At 38.3% G+C, this 22,652-nt stretch overlaps 1 protein-coding gene across 3 annotated transcripts in view; it reads left to right on the top strand.

The window, feature by feature from the left end:
• The window catches only part of Rabgap1l (RAB GTPase activating protein 1 like), a 583,034-nt gene that overhangs the window by 281,061 nt on the left and 279,321 nt on the right, over nt 1–22,652 (top strand). The gene's annotated exons all lie outside the window — the stretch shown is intronic.

Genomic DNA, 22,652 nt, shown 5'->3' with positions numbered 1-22,652 from the left:
AGGTTAGTCGTAAATGGTTATATCTAGCAATCCTGCATCACCCTGTCAAGGGCTGAGACTTGAGGTGTGCATTACAACCTGTAGCTTAAGAGGTCTCAAAAATTTCAAAAGAGTTTTCATTTCAGAACACTGGAAACAGAAAACAGGAAGAAACGAACAAAGAGGAATGTTGCTCGCTCTAGTTTTTAATGTTTTAATATTGGAATGTCAGTAAAATGTTTCTATATTCAGAGTATCCTGGTATGTTTTAATAAATATGTTCATTGAGTAATGTTCAAATTCAGATCAACAATTATCACCTCTTCATATTCACCAGTGAAAATATTTAAAATCATTTCTTCTGATTTTTGAAAAACAATTAGTATATTGGCAGCATCCATAGTTGCCTTATTGTACATTAGAATACAAGTGCCTCTCTCTGTGACTCAGCATCTACTGACCAATCTTTTCTTGTCTCTCCCATCTGCCTGCTCTCTACAACCTCTGGTAATTAGCTTTGTTTTTTGTTTGTTTGTTTTAGCTCCAACTTCTATGAGATCAACACTTTTAGATTCCACACCAGTGGGGCAGTACAGGCCTAGGTCTTTTGGTGCTGGAGTAATTTTGCTTCGCTACACAAAATGTTAGCGCTTTAAATCCATTAAGACCTGCAGAGAAGACCTACTTTCAAGGACATTCTCCCACAAATAAGTAATTTCTCATGCCACATGCACAGGATCATTAATAATTACTCATCCACTTAGTTGTTTCTTTCCATAGTCATTCTGCTAAAAATGTTCCCAGAACAATCTCTTGAAGTGCACATTGTGTTATATAATTTTCTTGATTTCTTTGGTTGAGAAGAAAAGTCCAAATTCCTTAAATTATCTAGATACCCTCTGCCATCTATATTGAGCCAGCTCTCCAGGTATGCATGTATAGTGGATCAATCTCTGCATGAGTCTTTGAGAAAACCAGTTATTTGTTTATGTTGGCCCTTCTATTTGGAATCCACAAGTCTATTATGAACATTATATTAAACGTAAATTCTCTAAGCTGTTTGTTTTTCAGTCTGAAAGTTTTTTTTCAGTAATTTTGGTTTCTTTGTAACTTTTTCACAGTACCAGCTAACCTCATTCTTTCCTATGGTTCTTTATGCATCTGCTTTTTTTTTTTCTCTTCTGCCACTTTAAGAACTAGTTGAACACATGTGGCTAAAATGATGGCAGAGTGGTTAAAAGCACTCACTGCTTGTACGGAAGACCCAGATTCAGTTCCCACCACCCACATGGGGGCTCTCAGCAACCTGTAACTCTAGTTCCAGGGAACCTGGAACTGTCTGCACAGTGGCTGCTGCAGACTTCAGATATACAATGGTACATGCAGATAAATACACACATAAAATAAAATAAACAGATCTTTAAAAATAGATATCTAACCATGTGATTTTAACTTAACATCTGCCTGTGTCCTATATAGTTTGTGCTCCATAAATGTGTACTGACTTGAACTTAAACTTTTAAGTACAGCCTCATGGACACACTGCTCCTCCAGAGACATTCGTGTTCTATTCCTCGTGCTACCATTTACTCTTAGAATTTCATCTTGACATTTAATTTGTCTATGACTTAGTGGGTGTTTTTACTTACAAAGTGGGTGTAATGATATTTCACTCTACATCATAAATTATTGTGTTATTTACTGAAGAATTTCTTTGAACTCCTTGAGAAGAAAATGGTTATATTTATAGGAAAATAATGAGAGTTTTGCCTCTGAAACATGAAAAATTTAAAGATAAATGCCAGAGTCAGAAATTATATTATCAATTATGGTGCACATGTATCATAATATATATGTGTGTATGGTGCTTAAAGTTTATAAACTCATTTTTTAATGTTGGTGTAGGTCATGGTAACTATTTTTAATGAATTTTAAGTAACCAAAATTGTTAACTAGAACCAGATTATGTTGGTGCAGCCATTGAGAGTCTAGGGTTTGGACATAGATTACTAAGTTGATTCTTGGTCCATTCATATGAGCATGGATAGTCATTTAACTTTTTAATATTTTGTTTCCAGATGTATACGTTAGAATAATAGAATTTCTACTTACAGAATAGTTTTAAAGAATAATGTGTTTCAGATGAGATAGAATAATTATTTATTCTTTTTTTTTCTTTTTTTAAATTTTATTTACTATGTATACAGTGTTCTACCTGCATGTATACCTACATACCAGAAGAGAGCACCAGATCCCATTATAGACGGTTGTGAACCACCATGTGGTTGCTGGGAATTGAACTCAGGATCTTTGGAAGAGCAGGCAGGCAGTGCTCTTAACCTCTGAGCCATGTTCTCCAGCCCAATTATTTATTCTTATACTAACCTTTCTTTGGAGAAATTCTATACAGTTGGGCTTAATCAAAAGTGATTAATAATTCAGCTTTTGCTAACCCTGAGCTTTAAATAATTCTTTTAGTTTTTATTTAAAATTTCTTTATACAAAATATTCTGGCCACCTTTTTCTTCCCTCAACTCCTCTTAGATTCTCCTTACCTCCCCTCTCCCAACTCTATGATTTTTCTCTCTATCTCTGTGTCTGTCTCTCTCTTTCTCTGTCTCTCTCTGTGTCTGTGTGTCTCTGGCTCTGTGTCTCTCTCTGCCTCTCTCTCTGTCTCTCTCTCTCAAATAGGTAAACACACAAAAATAACTAATATAAAAATTTAAAACACACACACATACACATGCACCCTATGAATACAAAATTGAAAATCATACAAGCAAAAGACGAAAATGCCCAAATAAAGCAACATGAGACAAAAGGTTCACAAAATATTATTGCATTCATTTTGTGTTGGCCATCCACTGTAAAGCCAGATCTTGAAGGCTTCAGCTTCCAGCCTGTCTGCTTACCTCAGCCTAGAACGCTTTCAGCCACTGAGATGTACTGCTGAATAAACTTACCCTTTACAGTTCTTTCTAAACTCTGGCTGGCTAGTTCATCTCAGCTGATTCATATTGGCTTCTCTCTTGGCTTCTCACTGAATTGCTCTACTGGGACAAACTGCCTCCGAACTCCACAAACTGAACTGCACTGAAATGCCTGTACTGACTGCACAAACTCTACTGTATTTCTGTAGTCTACTCCCCTCCTCTTCTGTACTAACTTTCTCTGTAATGTTCTTAAGTAGTCTTTCTCTCCATCTTTCTTTCTCATTAGGCATATCCTATGTATGATTCATTTTGTCAAATCCTTCTTTGATTTGTCATTTTGTCCCTCAATCAGATGTCATTGTTTGGGATTAAAGACACGTACTAAATGTATGTCTGTATTCCAGCCAGAGGGATTAAAAGTGTGTACTAAGGAAGTATCTGCATTCCGGCCTGATCACACAGACCTAGGTCTTTCGATGTGATCCCTTGCCAGAATATCCACGTTGTTAGATTAAAATTCCTTTACTATCTATTAATGGGCATGGAGTCTACCCTTAAGTGTGGTTAATACCCAGTGACACTCCATTCAGGAAACTCATTTTCCCTTTGCAAATTGATTGGAGATAGTGTTTTGGTGAGGGATGGGAGGTCCTGTCTGCTTTTCACTCCCATCTGTTTTGAACCTGTGAAGGCTCTGTGCATGCTGCCAGTCTCTTTAAGGTTCATATGTGCCTCAGTCCTTGTGTGTCAGATTGCACTGTTCCCTTGGTGTCCTTCACACACACCCCCTTTTAAATTTTTAAAATGATGTCTTGTGTGTGTGTCTAGAGTTACAACAGTTGTGAGCTGCTATGTGAGCTGCTGGGAATTGAACCCAGGTCTTCTGGAAGAGCAGTCAGTGCTCTTAACTGCCGAACCATCTCTCCAGCCCATTATTCATTCCCTTTAGCTCTTCTACCTCCTCTTCTGAATAGCTCCCTGGCCACTAAGGGGAGAGGTTTGATGAAAACATCCATTTAGGATGGAATATTCCAAAGTCTTTGACTTTCTGCACAGTTCTGTCCAGTTGTGAGCCTCTGTGTTAATTCCCATATACTAAAGGAGGACGTTTCTCTAGTGATGACAGTGATGCTCTGATGTGTGGGTAGGGTAGAGGGTCTTTAGGAGTCTTTTTATTGCTGTATTACTGTTGCAGAGAATAGTATTTTGTTTCCCTCAAGGCCACTGCCTGTCCAGTCTTAGGCCCTTGGGCACTAGAGCAGTGTCAGGCAAAAGTTCCATATAGTGGAGTGGCTGTTAAATCCAATCACATAGTGATTGGTTACTCCTACAACACTTGTACCATTATTGTACCAGCAAACCATGCAGGCTAGTCACTGCTGTACATCACAGGGTTTTTAGCTGGTATCCTTGAGTTTTAATTCTCACCATTTATAATGGTATATATAGTTGTAGAAGTTACCTAATTGCTTTCTAGACTCCATGGAATTTTTTAAAAAGAATTGAATATATATATATATGTACATGTTAATATTTAGTACATATTAGTGATTTATTATACTAGGGTTGTTGTGTATTCTCTTCACAGAGGCTGATTCAATTCTGTGTAACATTTTAGCATCAAAGTAGAATGTTTTAATAAAAATGAATTTTATTGTATAGGTTTATCCATTGGGGCTTATCTCTACAGCTCTGAATTTTTATTAGTTGTAGTTTTCTGCAGTGGCCTCTGTTGGAAAGAGAAGTTTCTTGATAAGGGTGAGGATTACTCTTTTCTGTGGATATGACATATGTTTAGATCAGTGGTTTCCAACCTTCCTAAATGCTTTGACCCTTTTATGTAGTTCCTCATGTAGTGGTGACTCTCAGTCATAAAATTATTTTGTTGCTACTTCATAACCGTAAACATTTGCTATACAGTATATCTGATATGTGACCCCTGTGAAATGGTTGTTGGATCCCCAAAGGGGTCATGGCCCACAGGTTGAGAGTCACCATTTTAAGTTGATATTAAGGATTATGGTGGTTTATTAAAGTGGTGGTTGTAGGTTTCCCTCCTAGATCCAAGACTTCACTAGCATTGAGTAGTTGGCTATATTTCCAGTACCAAACATGAATTTCCTCTTGTTGAGCAACCTTAAGTCCAATTAGAGAGTTGCTTGTACCACCAAGGTAAGCATGCTTCTACTATCTCTTTAGGCTTATCATATCACAGTGGTCCTTGTTCACAGGCAACAAAGTTGGGTGGGACTATTGGTTGCCTTCCTCCTTTGGATACTTTCCTAATGCCTTGTGGCATCGTGAAATCTGTTTCTCAGGGAAGATGCCTTCAGGTCAGCTCTACTAGGTCCTTTTGGGACACTTCTTTGAAGTTTAGGCAGCCTTTTTTTTAGAGGTTTGGGTATCTGAAATCAAATCCTCATGTTTGCCCAATAAATACTTGACCCACTGAGACATCACCCTAGTACATTCTACCCTTTAGCTTTGTTACTAGTGTAAACTCCAAGTTGTGGTTTCACTTCTTTAAAAATGAAAAAAAAAAAAAAAGGCATTCTGAGGGTTGCTTTTCTTATCTCTTTGATGAAATATCTAATATCCGACAGAAATCAGCCTAAGGGTGCAGTAGAGTGTTTTGGCTCACAGTTTGAAAGGGTGCATTGAGTATATACCATTTGATTCTTTCTGCTTCTGGGTTAACTCACTCATTATGATCATTTCTAGCTCAATCCATTTATCCACAAATTTCGGGAATTCCTTGTTTTTAATAGCTGAGTAGTATTCCATAGTGTATATGTACCACAGTTTCTTTATCCACTCTTCTACTGAGGGACACTTAGGCTGTTTCCATGTTCTGGCTATTATGAATAAGGCTGCTATGAACATGGTTGAGCAAATTTTCTTCCACGTACTCTGGTGCCTCACATTTGACCATGTCCCCTGGAGGGGGAGACCTGGTGGCACTCAGAGGAAGGACAGCAAGTAGCCAAGAAGAGACTTGATACCCTATGAGAATATACAGGGGGACGTAATCCCCCTCAGGAACAGTCATAGGGGAGGGGAATAATGGGAAAATGGGGGGGGGGAGGAATGGGAGGATACAAGGGATGGGATAAACATTGAGATGTAACAAAAATAAATTAATAAAAAAAATTTAAAAAAATATAAAAAAAAAAAAAAAGAAAGGGTGCATTGCATTTCTTCATGGAGGATAAGAAAACTGGGGTTTAGTGTAAGCCTGGTTGCTTTACATCAGGTAAATTAGGGGTCCTAGTGAATGCTGGGCCTCAGATGGTTTCCTTTATCTATTCATTCTGTATTCCCAGACCATGGAATAGAATTTTCTTCTTCAGTTTATCCTCTCTGAAAACATCTTCGCAGGAACACCCAAAGGGCCTCACCAAAGGGGCTCAGTAAGGCTTAAGGTATGCTTAGTTCTAGTCAGGTTTATAATAATAAAAACATTATCATCACCACAAGATTTCCTTGAATCCCTATTTTTAAATTGAGTTTTGGTGTACTGATTTTAAAAAAGATTGAAACCCTCATTATATATCTTGTTAGAAGTGATATTTCTTTGTATCTGGAGAGTGGGAGACAGTAGTAGCTATCTCTTTTTCCCCCTGTCAGTTAGCAGGCAGGTACTCAGTGAATACTAACATTTCTTATTCTTATGGTAGACAATGAAATGAAAAAAGCAAGTATCTCTTATAACAGATATCTTCATTAACTTTGTGATAATGTAATTTGAACCTCATCTGAAATTCTTTCAGGGATGAGGAATTTCTTCATAAAGTTTTTATGTCTGTTAGTTTTATTACGTAAGCTGACTGTATATGTGTCAGTTTAATGCTGTTATATTTGGAAAGAAATGCAGTTAATTTATGGCTTCTTAGTCATTGGACTGTAAGATGCAGCTAGGTTGTATAATGATCTCTGTGGAGTCCCATCAGCAGCTAAGATTTGATATTGGATTCACTGCCCTAATTTCTTACACATTTTGTTCTCATTCCTTTCATGAACCATAAATGTACAAATATGTCCCCAAACCCACACTTAGTTGGAAGCTAAATGCCTGTTAAATTTGTCAATTATTTGCTGACTTGGTGTGGGTTCCTCTGTGTGGGAGGTTACTGTTTAGAAGCAACTTCAGTGGATCTGTTTCTAGGTAAGTATCTTAAGTGCTCTTTCATCTGTACTTTAAAAGTCCTCACCCATGAATAGAAAAAATAAAAAGAAAGAAATTCTGTATTTGTTTGTATATGGCCTTATCATACTAACTGCTTAGTCTGCAGATAGGTACAGTAATTTCTCCATGGACGTTTTCAAATGAAATTATTCTGTCTTTTTTAGAACAGTTAAACATCTATTTTTAATTTGTTTCTGAGATCTACTCTTCATTTCCATGTAAATTTTCAGAGGGCTTCTGCATGCCAGCTATTTTTTAGCATTCCAGTCCTTGGCTAGGTCTTGCATATTTTGCTTAATTGATTCATTTTGGTTGGAAGGTGTTACTATACAGGAGCTTTAGATCCTGTTTCTTTGCCACTTTGCAAATTTTTACATTTTACATTCAGTAAGCACTTGGTGTTATTTCAGCTGTCTATATTCTAGTAACACTAAAGGTATTCCTGAATCTCTAATCAGCAAATTCTAATCTTAAGTAGAGGTGTTCCAAAGCATTTTTAAATAGTTCAAAACCAATATTATTACTTAAATTTAAAAGAAAATCTCACAGCTCTAAATTTCTTACTACTAGGCTTATTATCCTATGAAAATTTAATAATCTGGTGTCAGAGACCTGAAGTAGTACAGGTAGACATACAAATATGTGGTGGCATCTTCCATGGATCTGAGACACTGACCTTGAGTACAGTGTGAACATGTAAGTGGAATCCTAAAAAGAAGATTATTAGTCTCTAGGCTGTTGTTACGGTCAAGTCCAGCACAGTAGTAAATCTAAAGCCTGCTCCATGGAGAACTTGTGCAGATAGCCTTAAAATCTGTGTTTTGCTCTTCTAAGGGGGTGAACAACAGCTCCAATGTACTAATTAATTATCAAAACAAAATAGAAGAAGCAAGCTTATTGCCTCAAAGTAGATTATTATTTTGACAGTTCCTGTTTTTCAATAATAAAAATTATAGAAAATAAAAATCCAATAATTTCCTCAGCTTTTGAAGGATGAGAAGAATGGTTTCTGAAGATTCTGGAAAGATAGATTACATAAGCATTAAAGGAGGCAGCTGGGTTTAAAATATTGAGCTGTGATCTTGCATAAGTGTACAAACAAGTCTGATTGATAAAGGCTACTTTAAATCTGTATGCAGTTGATTTTCATCCCAGGCTACAGTGCAGACATGTGCAAAGATGAAGTGAAAGTTTTGATAAAAGCTCTTGAAGTCTCAAGGAGTGAGGAGTTGAAGAACTAAAGCTGTTGAAAAGCTGGGCCAACTTGTTCCTGGATCCCTTAAACTAAGAATAATTCTAGGAGCTTAGGTTTTCCCCTATAAATAGTGTAGGTGGATCAGCTTTACCTTTAAATAGTTGAGACTTATTCTAGTCTGAAACCCTGAAGATTAAAAGAAGCTGGAAACCAGGCTCTTTTTTAGTTTATAATCCTTTCTTCAGCCTTTCCCTTAGTTTAAGTATAATTTATAATTGCATATTTAATTTAAATAGAATTATTGGGGGAATCTTTTTGTTGATACTATTCTATTTACTGTTTTCCTCCTTTAATTTGTAATCTTTCAGGGCACCACTCTCTTCATTTCTGAGGCATCAATCTAATTGTTTCTATCTCAAATTTCTAAAGCTATCCATAGCTGTAAACATCTGAAGTTCAAGGTCTACAGTGTGACATACCTATCCCCTGACAATTATTACTGGTATGTGTTCTCTTCATGCATCTTATATTGATTGGCTCTTTCAAGTTTCATTGACTGCCCTGTAGTTAACATTTTCAACAAATTAAAAAAAATTGAAACTCATTCAGAACCTGGAGTTCACTGATTGAACAAGGCTAACTGACCAGTGAGCTTCATGCCTTGCTTCTCACTGCTAGGATTAGAGGCATGTAATACCATGCCCAACTGTTGTGTGGGTGCGAGGGATGGATGCTCGGTCCTCATGCTTGCACAGCAAATACTTTATGGACAGGGTAATCTCCCAGACTTAGAGCTATGAGTCTTACTAAGCTAATTGACTTTTAAGTCATTATAATAGTAACACTAGTTAAAACTTACTCCTATAGACTGAGAAATGGCTCAGTGTTCGTTGGCAGGCTCACAACTGAAAATATTAAAAATTGCTTATTTGCAGGTATACATCTGGACAATTTCTTATGATCTCTCCTATAGGTTTTTCTGAGGGAAAATCAAAGGGAGAACTGAAAACTAAAAGTAAAAGGAAAAATTGGACTTTTCCCAATGTCCCAAATCATGAATAGCTAACTACCCGCCAATAGTTAGAAATAGTTTCAGACCAATGTACACATGTGAAAATCAGCCTACTAGCATGGTAGTGCCATTTCAACAGTCACACTTCTAGAGAAAGTGAAGAATGACAGTCCAGGTCTGAAAGCCACTCAGTTGCTACCTGCTTCTCTGTGCACAGAATTCTGGGTCTTCATTTAGCACTGAATATTCAGAGGACAAAAGAAGAAAGTAAATCTGATGTGGCCATGAGAGAGGCTATGTCAAAATGAAAATACATTGAGGATTCCCTTCTTATCAACCGATAGAACCTTCCTGGCAGCAAATCAGTAAGGATGTGAAAGGCCTGAGGAGCACAACCTACCAGCATGTTTTACTTAGCATATGTAAGCATTCTGTACAAGAAGATTAAACAGAGAACATTTGTCATGGAAGGGCCTGTGCATGAAACAACCCAAAAGACTGCAGAGGCCTGGAGCCATCCAGAGTCATGCTCTAGCACATTAGCCTTAAAGTGAAGTTAGCAGAGGCTGCAGAGCAGTCTTTATTGGTTTTGTTTTGTTTTCTTTTTAAGAAAAAGGAAACTTGGACAAGATGCACACAATGGAATGAAAATAAAAACATTACAAATTCGTGGGAAATAACTAAATCAGTAGTAAGAGGAAATTTGCAACATAAAACATTACATTAGAAGTAAGACATTAACAGAATTCTGCCCAAAATGGGCCAAGCTTGGATGCAGGCAGAGTCGATGGCCAAACTCTGCAAAGATAGGGTAAACAGGTCCTCAATAGTTCCTGTCTTACAAATATGTCTGTCAGATATATTGGGCCAGAAGGCTGAAGATGATGGTCCAACATTGTAGAGTTTGAGGTGTCTGTCAGGCAGTAAACTGTCTCTGTCATTTTTTTTTTTCCATTTTGGAAACTGCTAACCTGCACTTCTGTGTCACTCAGGCAATTAAGTTTCATTCCTTCTCAAGTCTCTGATGGGGCTGAAGACCAGATAGTTTAGTCTTACAGCAAAGCTTAGTTGTTTAGGGGTTAAGATGTTTTTAGATCTAGATAGATGTTTAAAGTTAATAGAGATGAGATATGATAGATACTGATTTTTAGACTCACCATGCCAGGAAAGATATTTACTTCAAGTTTGCCAAATCCCAATAGCCAAATCACTATGAATGTAACATATTTCCTGATTATTTTGTGGTTCTTCATGTTATATGTAGTTTACTTAATTTATGTGCAATAATGTAAATGTATATGTAAAAAAGAAGCATAATAAAAAATAAAGTATTTTAAAGAAAAAAAGGTATTAAGTCCATTTGTATAAGATTGCCTTCAGCAAAGAGGAGGGACTTCCTAATTCATTTTTGAAGCTAATATTATTATCCTAAAACATGAAATGCTTCAGAAAAATAAGTCTACGCCGAATATTTCTTATGAGTTTACTTCAGAACTCAGCAGCATAAAACACAAAGGAATGAACAGCTGTGTTCTCCTCTGTGTGGTCCTTACCAACCTGCCACTCACAGCAGGGCTTTGTGTTGCTCCTACTTCAGCCTCGAGGGGGATGGATTCAGCATTCTCTGTAGACTTGGGTTTCATTTGTATCACTAAGATTTTAATATAAAATAGGTTGCAAATTTTATGTTTTTAATTTGAACCTTACATCATTTATATCATTTTCTGGTTTCTTTTCTTCTTTATTTTCCTTTTTAAGAAATACATTATACCTTTCTCTTAGAGCATTTTACTTACTTTAGCCTGAAGTTCACTTGTTTTAAAGGAGGCATCTAAAACATTTTTTGCAATGTGTACAGATTTGATTAAATGCCCCTCTGTATGACTAGGTGACTATAAAGAAGGAAGCACTGCCTGGGTCTCCATAGCATCTGCAGTGGGTATCTGAAATTTTCTTGTGCTAGACTTTCACAAAGAAGGACTTTTACTGTACAGTAATATATGGCATGATGTGTTTCTTTAGAAGAAATATTTCCCTTTATTATGCTATAATTTCATGACATGTTCCAGCTTTAAGAAGAAATCTTGTTATTTGTTCAAAATAATTTAGTTTCAGGCAAAGTACATTCCTGGAAGCTTAAAGTTAACACTCACTATCTAGATAATTTTCTGTGAAAATAAAATATCTACAGGGAGGTAGAGTAAGAATTGTCACATATGCTACTATACTTCATATTTTCTAAGTAGAGAAAATGAAATTTTAATTTTGCTGGGAGTATGTCATGTTTATTTTTGTTATTAATTACTCAAGGTATTAATAAATCTGAATAGCTATTTTGGGGGCATCAGTTATATTGGAGTTTTCAAAGCTAACATTCAAGGGATTATTTATTGATCCAACAGTTAGAATAAACAGGAAGTTGCTGGTATATGACTTTGTGGTATGTCCTGATGGGCTTCTCTGGGTTATTGATAAATTAAATGCATGACTGATACATACATACATACATACACACACACACACACACATACATACATACATACCATTTCTTCTAGGCTGGAGAGATGGTGTAGAGGTTAAGAGCACTGTCTGTTCTTCCAAAGGTCCTGACCTCAATTCCCAGTCACCACATATTGGATCATAACCATCTATAATGAGATCTGGTGCCCTTTTCTATTGTGCAGACACACATGTGGGCCGAATACTGTATAAATAAATAAACAAACAAACAAACAAGCAAATAAATCTTTAAAAAAACATTTTACAATTATATTTCCATATAAACGAGAGCTTTTTATTTAGACTTAAGCATTAAAATTAATAATACCGTGTTAACTAAATTCAGTATGTATATTTTTAACCCTTTAAAAATAACTAGTCAAAATTAGTAGCTTATTTATCACTGGTTTGCAGATGTCTGAAGTTGAGTCACATTCACAGTGTCCACCTTACTAGGAAACAAGTATCCCTTCTGTCAAGTTGATGGATGTGTTCATCTCTTACTTAAGTATAGTATAGCCTCAACTATTGATGTAATATCTAACATTAAACCATCCCTGACAGATCTCCTTCCTCTTGTGACCCCACTTCTTGCTTTTCTTAGTTTCACTTTGGAGACCTAAGCTCCCATCATGGCTTTTCTATAGGAACAGCCATTAGCACCCCATGAAAGAGTTTCTATCCATCAAACAAAACCTGAAGCACTGTAGCCTACCCAGCTTCGTAATCACATGTAATGACAGCTAGTACGGGCAAAAATCTCAGTGTTTCATTAAGCTTTATGACAAGCTTGTGATAACTGTGAGAAGTTAGTGTTAGCTGAAGATGTTGCCTAAGAATTCAAAGCCTGTGGAGGCTGTACTGCCTATCTAAATCCATAAAACTGTCTGGAACTATTCTTTGGGGCTAGAGTGTCATGTTCTGTAGGACAGACACTGCAAAGGGGAGATTGCTGAATGTACAGAGTGAGAAAGGTGATGCCTGCCAGTGACGGAAGGCAGGCCTTTCAGTGCTGTCACTGTAGCCCTTTCATGTCAGTTGTTCCTGCTCCACCAACTATAGGAAGCCATTTGTAGCTATTTCGAAGCATTCTCCTTCTCCTGTAGTTTCCCAAAGGTTGAAGGGAGAGGTTTTCTATTCCATTTTTTTTTTTTTTTTTTTTTTCCGATAATAGCGAGAGCAATCCATCCCAATTACTCTTTGGGGCACCAATATGTCTAAATAAAAAACTGTATTAATCTTTCCACAGTTCGGTTGTGTTGGCCTCCTTTTTCACATAAAAAGTCTGCCTTTAAGCTGCTTGCTAGCCACCTTGGTGTATTCTATAAAGGCCATGATGTGTTATCTCAGCCGGAGGGGACTCCCTATGCTGTTTTATGGTTTCACTGCCAGAGTGAGTTAACATTTCCACTGTTCAAAGGATGGGATAACAATTGAGATGTAATATGAATAAATTAATAAAATATATTTTAAAAATTTCCACTTTTTGTGTGTGTATGTGTTTGTGTGTGTGCACGCGTGTGCACATGCGTGCTGTGAGTGGTGTATTTATTGTATCTTTGTACATCTGGAAGCTACAACAAGACACCTGGTGTCTGGAGTTCTGTTCTGTATAGCTCTACATCTCATTCCTTTGAGACAGTCTCTTACTGAGCTTAGATCTATGCTTGTAGCCAGAAAGCTCCAGCAGTCCTCTTATATCCATCCTCCCTAAGTGCTGGCAGTAGAGCTGTGTACATGACCTTGTTGGGCTTTTACATAGGCACTGAGGATTAAAACTCAGGTCCTCGTCATGGTGTAGCCAGCTTTCTCACCCACTGGACCATTCTCCTGTAGGTGCTTTCAGTGAATATTGTTTTAAGCTCCAGGATGCTAATGTATTCCCATAATTTGTTAAGTGACATGTGATACTTCTGTTTCCAATAACAAAATGTTCCTAGGATGGTGGCCGTAGAGGACAACCTTTTATGGACGTTGGATAAGGTTTCAGGAAAATAAGGAAGTGACAAATGTGTTGGCATTTTCTTTGGTTTTCTGTCATTCTGGGTCTTGGGTTCAGGACAAATGTAAATGTACTTCTTTCAGAGAAAATGATGAAAGGAATATGTGTATAGCAACTTAGCTACAAACAGAAAGAAGGAATAATGTTTCTAGAAATGGGTCATCCAGTCATCTTGCTGAACTATGCTTCTTTTACTTGACTGTTCAGAGTACTATTAGTTTATCATATATTTCATACTTTGAAAGTATAATCTTATTGAATTTTTATTATAAGAAATACATATTTTATATTTTACCTATTAACCTTATAAGTTTCAGAACCTTGTGTATTTCAAAGTACAAAAAAGAAAAAAATATCTTCAATATGTTTCAATCTGACTATCAAAAAAAAAAAAAAAGGCAAGAACTGACATTTCAACAGAAACATACACTGAACCAGGACTCCATTAAAAAGAGAATGCTAATAATTATAGGTTTATTATAGATTTAACTCATTTAATACTACTTGTAGAGATAAGGACCTTAAATCATTATATTGCCAAGGGACTCATTTGAATCTTATTTACAGTTTTGATAATAACCTTCTATGCTGAAGGCCAAATTGTACTGGACTGATAGTATGTTAGGAATATGATTCAAGTATTTTCTGACTAGAAACATCACTTTTTAGTTTAGATACCTCTATATATTTAGTTTAGATATATATCCTTGAAACTGAAAATAAGGCTAGAAGATAGAATGGATGAAATTGCATTTGAGCTACTCTGTTTCATAGCTTTCCGAAATGGTCAGTTTTTAAAGTCCAGGTTCCTTTGAAGTTCATAGATGCCACTGTATGTCCTGAACACTAATGGATTCTTGAATCTTCCAAATATCCACACATGCCAATGGCCTTGGCAATATGAAATGGCCCTGGCTTGTGTTCTCTAATGCTTCCTGTTTAAGAGGGCTTTATTTCTAGAGTGACAGTCGTGTTCCCCATTGAATTTCATGGAGGAAGAACCATGAGCTTTTCGGAAGTTTGTTTTCCGTGTTTCCAGATCCTGTAGAGCGTGGACTAGTGAATATCTGCTTATTCAAAATAGTGCTGTGCTTTCACTCATGGCCAGGTCATGCAGCGCTGTGCATTCCATCCTGTGAATGAAGAGAATGCTTTATGAGTGGTAAGCCAGAGCACAGAGCCTGGTGGCTTATTGTAGGTGAGTAAGTGGAAAATATGGGCAGAGTTACTACACACATACACACACACATACACACACAAATAAAAATGTCTTTCAAAATTAGACTTGCCTCTAGAACTATCTCTTGACATGTGTGGGTGTCAGAGTTGCTGTCTGTTGAGAGCCTCTGTTTTAGACACCATAAATAGTGTACAATAACTTTAAATGATGTAGTCTTTTTAAAAAATGTTTATTTTTAACTTACTTACTTTACATCTTGATTGTAGCCCCCTCCCTCATCTCCTCTGGGTTCCACCCTCCCTCTCTTCTCACTCCTCCCTCCCTTCCTCTAGTCCTTAGAAAGCGGGCGCCCTCCTCCCTTACCATCTGACCCCAGCCAATTAAGTCTCATCAGGACTGCCTGCATCCTTTTCCTCTGTGGGTTGGCATGACTGCTCCGCCAATGAGTGGGCAACAGGGTCCATGTCAGAGGCAGCCCCTACTCCCCATATTATGGGACCCACGTGGACACTGTGCTGCCTGTTGACTACACCTGAGCAGGGGGTCTAGGTCCCTCCATGCGTGATCTTTGCTTGGTACTTCAGTCTCTGTATGTCTCTCTGTGCCCAGATTTGTTGGCTCTTTTGTTTTCCTTGTGGAGCTCCTGTACCCTTCAGATCTTTTATCCCCCATCTCTTCTCTAAGTCTCCCTGAGCACTGCCTCTGTGAGTCTCAGCATCTGCTTCGATCCCCTGCTAGGTAGAATCTTTCAGAAGACCTCTATGGTAGCTCACATCCTGTTCCATCTTTTCAAGCACTTCCGGTGTCTATTCTAGTTGCCTTTCTGAATGAGAATTAAGCATCCTCCCTAGGCTCTACCTTATTATTCAGCTTCTTTAGGTCTGTGGGCTGTAGCATGATTGTCCTGTTGTATGCACTAGAGTTTATATTATGTGAATCTGGTCTTAGAGCAGGAATGAAAAAAAATGAGACCTTGAGTAAAATTCATTTGGCCTTACTTTGTGATTCGTAAATTAACATTTGCTTGCTGTCTATGGCTGCTTGGTATGAAACAAATTTTTAAAAGTAGAGAGTCAAGAATCTGGAGAAATGGCTTAGCATTTCAAGGCTGTTTCTGTTCAATCACAAGGACCATAGTTTAGATCCCAGTATGTATGATGGGCTCTTACAAGTGCCTGTACCTCCAGCTCCAAGGGATCCAAGCTGCAAACATGTGAGCACACGTACACGAAGAAGTATACATGTATGCATGAACACACACACACACACACACACACACACACAGACACAGAGAGAGAGAGAGAGAGAGAGAGAGAGAGAGAGAGAGAGAGAGAGAGAGAGAGATTTTTTAAAAATCTTGAAAAGGAAAAAACTTTAAAATAAAGCTTTAAAATAGTTTTTACATATACCTGTGCTGACTTCTGTTTGGAACAATATAAATCATCAATTGTAAAAGCATAAACTTAAGAGCCAGACTTCTGTGGTTCTTATGCCACCTGTATGCTTGAGTTTCCTCACCACTGAGGTGAGCATTAGAACCTGACTTCTGAGGATGAAGCCAGTTAGTGTATAGAACAGTGACATCAAATAAACACTATTAGTGTGTTAACTGTAGAGTGCCAAGAATCAGCTCAGCTGGAATATAGTTCTACAATTCATTATTTAGCAGAGATGTGCAATATATGAGTGTATAAAAGATGTTTTCACAGTAAAAGGAAGACAAAGCATTTCACTTTGTTTTTTTTTTTTTCCTTAATGTCAGCATCCTTAGTGGCATTTTCTTTTATTTACTGATTGTGCAGAAATGGATGAATAATCAGAAAATTGTTCAGTTGGCATCTAACAAAGCTACTTGCTTAGTTCAGTTTTTAACACACACACACACACACATTACCTTATTTTTTTCCCTTTTTTTAAACACATTTTTATTGAAAAATAAAATAATTCATATTACATCTCATTTTCTATCCCATCCAATGCATCCTCCCATTCCTCCCTCCCTCCCACTTTCACCCCAATCCCCCTTCCCTATGACTGTGACCGAGGGGGACCTCCTCCCCCTGAATATGGTGCTAGGGTATCAAGTCTCTTCTTGGTAGTCCGCTATCCTTCCTCCGAGTGCCATTGGGCCTCCCCAACAAAGGGACATGGCCAAATATGGGGCACCAGAGATCCTCTGAAAGTCATTCCCCAGTCTCCACTTAACTGTGGAGAATGTTTTGTCCCTTGGTTAGATCTGGGTAGGGGTTTGATGATGACTGCACGTTTTGTCCTTGGTTGGTGCCTTTGATCAAGCAGAACCCCTGGGCTCAGAACCACCCATCATAATGTTCCTCTTGTAGGTTTCTAGGACCCTCTGGATCCACCTACTTCCCTATCCCCTATATTGTTCTCACCTAGAGTCTCAACAGGATGTCCTCACCTCTATCCCACTTTCCTGGTAGGTGAAGACTTTCATGGGACCTGCCCCTTGGGCTAGTGTCCAGTTATAAGGAAGTATATACCATTTGAGTCTCTCTGCTTCAGGGTTAGCTCACTCATTATGATCATTTCTAGTCCAATCCATTTGTCCACAAATTTCGGGAATTCCTTGTTTTTAATAGCTGAGTAGTATTCCATAGTGTATATGTACCACAGTTTCTTTATCCATTCTTCTACTGAGGGACACTTGGGCTGTTTCCATGTTCTGGCGATTATGAATAAGGCTGCTATGAACATGGTTGAGCAAATTTTCTTGTTGTGTGGTGGAGCATCTTCTGGGTATATTCCAAGGAGTGGAATAGCTGGGACTTGAGGAAGCCCTATTCCCATTTTTCTGAGATAGCACCAGATAGATTTCCAAAGTGGCTGTGCTAGTTTGCATTCCCACCAGCAATGAAGGAGTGTTCCTCTCTCTCCACATCCTCGCCAGCATGTGTTGTCACGTGAATGTTTGATTTTAGCCATTCTGATGGGTGTAAGATGGAATCTCAGAGTTGTTTTGATTTGCATTTCTCTGATGACTAGAGATGATGAGCATTTCTTTAAGTGTGTCTCAGCCATTTGATATTCCTCTGTTGAGAATTCTCTGTTTAATTCTGAGCCCCATTTCTCAATTGGGTTATTTGGTTTGGTGGCGTTTAATTTCTTGAGTTCTTTATAACGTTTGGATATTAGACCTTTGTCAGATGCAGGGTTGGTAAAGATTATTTCCCAGTCTGTAGGCTGTCGCTTTGTTCTTTTGACAGTGTCTCCTGCCTTACAGAAGCTTCTCAGCCTCATGAGGTCCCATTTATTAATTGTTGACCTTAAGGCTTGGACTGTTGGTGTTCTGTTCAGGAAGTTGTCTCTTGTGCCAATGTGTTCCAGGCTCTTCCCCACTTTTTCTTCTAACTGATTTAGTGTCTCTGGTTTTATATTGAGGTCTTTAATCCATTTGGACTTGAGTTTTGTGTATGGTGACAAGTATGGGTCCAATTCACACACGTTACTTTAGATCATAGCAGAAAACTCATTACCTAGGAAAGAGATAAAATAAAATGAAATAAACTGTCTTTTTCAAAATATATATCATCCCCACTGCCCTCCAGGTGGATACTTCCACCTGTGGGAAGCTCGGCCATGCATTAGTAAGGGGTTTAAGCATCTCTGGAACTCTACTCTTTTTACTTCCTGGATATGTGTATTTTCATGTGATTTCCTCTTCATGGAGTATCACTTTGTATAAAGAACAGATGATTCACAATAGTCATATTGCTCTCTTGTATAATGGTAATGGTATACTGTTGCTATTTTTGTACAGGTGAGTCCACTGTATTAAATCAGGCACTTTGCATGTGCTGATTTAAATACTGCTCACAAGTAACCGTTGAGATAGTACTCTCATTACCACCACCATTTACAGATGAGGACAGTGAAACGAAACAGAGGAGTAACTTGCCCAACATCCCATATCTGACAGAGTGGCTGGTCTGGGTGAAGCTCATCTGTGCCTGGTGTTGGCATTCATAGTCACTCATGTTCGCCCTTCCTTCATGCTTTCCTGCTTGGTTGAAACATCCTAGAGCTGTCGTAGGGGAGAGCAGTGTAATTCAGAGACTGCATTTCAGGCATTTCAGGCTTTTTGCTGTCTTAGGAATGTCCGATTATGGAGGTTAAATTAATATGAATCTGAAGAACACTCTCTTATTTAGTGCTTATTCAGAACTGTTCAGATTTTACATATAGGAAACTTGTTTTAAATGTGGCAGGCATAAAATATGGTGAGCCACTTTGAACACACACACACACACACACCAGGAATTAGCTGCCTTCCTAGTCTCACTAAATACAACCCCCCTCTGCTAAGTTACCTTTAATGGCCATATTATTCATCCCTTTGCACGCTGCAGTCATTTCACCCTAGAATAGCAAATGTTATCATAGCTTTGGCTTAATGATTCTCTTTCAGAAGACAGAGAGTGTGTGTTATAGCATATGAAGGCAGTGCCGGCAAGAGAAAGGTCGTAGTTAGTGATGGATTAGAGGTTTGATTGATTAGCAGGACAGATTATGGAAAGGAGATGGGTTTGTTGAGCTTCTGACAAATACATTTTTTGAGAATTACTCACTTATGCTTAATGACACAAAAGTCACAGAAAGTATGCAGAAGTTCATCAGACTTGATCCAAAAATAAGTAACAGGCCATGTTCAGGCAACCAAACACAAAAGGCCTGGGGATGTGGTGTAGTTTGGATATGATGTGTGTTATCCAAAGTTCCTGTGCTTGATCCTCACGGTGGCGATGTTGAGAGGTGGTGGAGCGCGTAAGGAAAAGATGCCTCCCACCCCCGAGTACAGGTGACCCTAGGAAGGGACTGGTATAGTTCTTTTGGCATCCTAGTCAGTTCTTGGGAGAGAAGGAATTATAACAAGGGAAGGTGAACTTGGAGCTCTCTGGCTTCCTGTTGTTTTGTGTGATCTTTTCCATCCATGTTCCAGTTCTTTTGTTGCTGCTTCTATAAGATCCTTCTAGAAGCTAAACAGATATGGATGCAGCCAGTGATTTGGTGACTTCCTCTGCATTCTGCTAATAACAACCTCTGAAGTTGCAAACTAACCGGATGTGTAGTGTGTAACCTGTAGTCCCACTGTTCAGGGAACAGGTGGGCAGAATCACTGCAGGCTCCAGGCCAGCCAGAGTTTTTTATTGAGACTGTCTCAAACAAACAAACAAGCAAACAAACAAACACCAGCCCTCCAAAAAGTCACAGAATTGATAAAATATATTTTTGAAGTATAAAAACTAAATTAACCAACCTCTTTACCTCTACATATTTTACTGCAATTGAAAATAGACTATAAGCAATTTTATAAAGCATTGCTTGCATCTTTCACAGTCTTATCTATTTGTTTTTATTTATGTGCATGTGCTTGTGTCTATTTAAGTGCTACACATGTGTGGGTGCCATGGAGTTGGAGTTCCAGGAGACTATGGGCCATTACAAAAGAGTGCTGGAAACTGAACTCAGTTTCTCTGGAAGAGCAGCAAGCATTCTTAGCTGCTGGGATGTTTTTCCAGCTCCTTTATACCTTCCGATTTTGAATCTCTCAGTGAAGCATGGCTTTTCCTAGTAATTGCCGTTTTTACTCTTCTTAGTGACTATGTACCCTACACGGTCACACTCCATCTCTTCTTAGTGACTACGTACCTACACAGTCACACTCCATCTCTTCTTAGTGACTACATACCCTACACAGTCACACTCCATCTCTCACCTCCTTTCATTTCAGGGCTTTTACTCCCATAGATTTTAGTGATCTCTAACCTCATTGCAGAAGTCTCAGATTTCTAGGTAATTGCCTCCACTGACATGTATTTTTAAATAGTTGCCTTCTCTTGTAACCCCTCTGGCTGTTTTTAGTTTCTCCTTTCTCCACTGTTCTCCCCTGAATTCTTTTGTGTGTAATAATATTAATCTGATTGTCATAGTATTTGTAGGGTGTTCACTTCCTGGAGTGACACAATCTGGAATTTCCTACTACATCTGAAATTAAAATTTTAATACCATACAAAGCCATGCTTTTTAAGCACTTGTTCCTGAGATGAGGAAATTTTGCCCATGGTGATTTTCTTTCATCCTGATTTCTTAGTGTAAGAAGCATGGGCAGAGCTTCTTTACAAATATGGAGACGGTGCTATGCTGTATATGCCATGGCGCAGTGATCATTTGGGATCAGGTTGACTGATCTCAAAGGTGAGGAGTCACTGCTTTCAAGTGGCCTTTTTCTTTGTTTTCTTTGACTTGAGTTTCTGAGATTGTTTAATGAATATAAAAGCACAATTTGTCTCTCAAGCAGCTATACATATTGATCTTCCAGTATCACATTATTTTAACAATTCTAATTCTTAATTATGAATCCTAAGTCCCTTTAGAATTAATTCCCCCAAATCCAAAGATGGGTTCATGATGTTTGCAGTCACTAAATACCCAGCTGGTGAATTCCTTGCCTTTCATTGTCTCTCTTCTCTCTGGAGTCAATCAAGCTTTAGTGATTTCATTGCTATTTCTTTGCTTAGGAGAAAGCAACCAGAGGGAAAAGAGAAATGTCATTTTGCCTTTGCTGCCTGTCTGTGTACCTGGAGAGGGAGCGAGAAGGAGAGGGAGAGAGAGGAGTCTGGCTGGTCGCCTACAAGGTTGTTGGTCTCTTCATCAGCCCAGGCTTTGGGGCAGCTGCTCCTTTGTTCATTCCTCAGTCACCTCACCCCTGAGGGTGATCATTGGTTGTTTCTTCTGATTTTTAGCTACTGGGCTCCCCTTTAATTTGGAGGGCATGTTAACTACTGATGACCGCTGTTTCCTACACTGCTGTTATCTCTCACTGGGTGATCATCAGGATCCATGTTTGAGATTCTTTTCAAGCCGCGTGAAGCAGCATCTTACGAAATGCTACACAGAAAGCCGGCACTTTCGCTGGCCGGTTTATAGAGTGACCTCAATGGTGCCACTTTTCATCTTGTTGTCCTGCACTCTCCATCTACAGGGTAGAGATCTGAGAGTTCTCTTTGAATGGCTGTTGAAATAGCTGCAAATAGCTTGTGTATTTGTGTCATTGTGAGATTTGATTCTTGAGGCTGATTAAAGAAACTGTTATTGAGAATATTGTGTGTGTATGCAAGACTTTCCTTTTGAAGGTATAAATGGAACATGTTGGAAAGGCAGGATATGGTTCTGGACTAATGTTTAGGTGTTTCCAGAAGTGGTGGCTTTCAATCACTTCCTGCCACTGGTAAGAGAGGGCTGTTGAACAACGCGGTGGGAACTATTTTAGCATCTCCCCAGTCCCAGGTGTGCTTCTTTGACCTTCAAATGGCCTGCGAAGTATGAGGATCATTTTTACATCTGGTTGTCTTTACTGTGGCAAAATACAGCATTTTGTGTATCATTTTAGCTTTGTGTACATGTTTGTTGTCATTAATGCATTCATAGAGTAGTAGAAACATCACCACTCTCTGTATTCCACATTGTATCATCATCCCCAAGAAGAGCCCTGTACTCTTGAAATATTAACTCCTTCTACCAGTCCCTGTTCTCGCCGACCTCTGCCTTTCTGACTCTATGAAGCTGTCTATTCTAGATATTTAATATAAGTGGGGCAGTATGTTATCCTTTTGTATCACTATCCTGGTTATGTAATACATGACAA

The sequence above is a fragment of the Acomys russatus genome, chromosome 6 (assembly GCF_903995435.1).
Source record: "Acomys russatus chromosome 6, mAcoRus1.1, whole genome shotgun sequence".
NCBI classification, from domain to species: Eukaryota; Metazoa; Chordata; class Mammalia; order Rodentia; family Muridae; genus Acomys; species Acomys russatus.
This window is presented reverse-complemented; position numbering and strand designations above follow the sequence as displayed.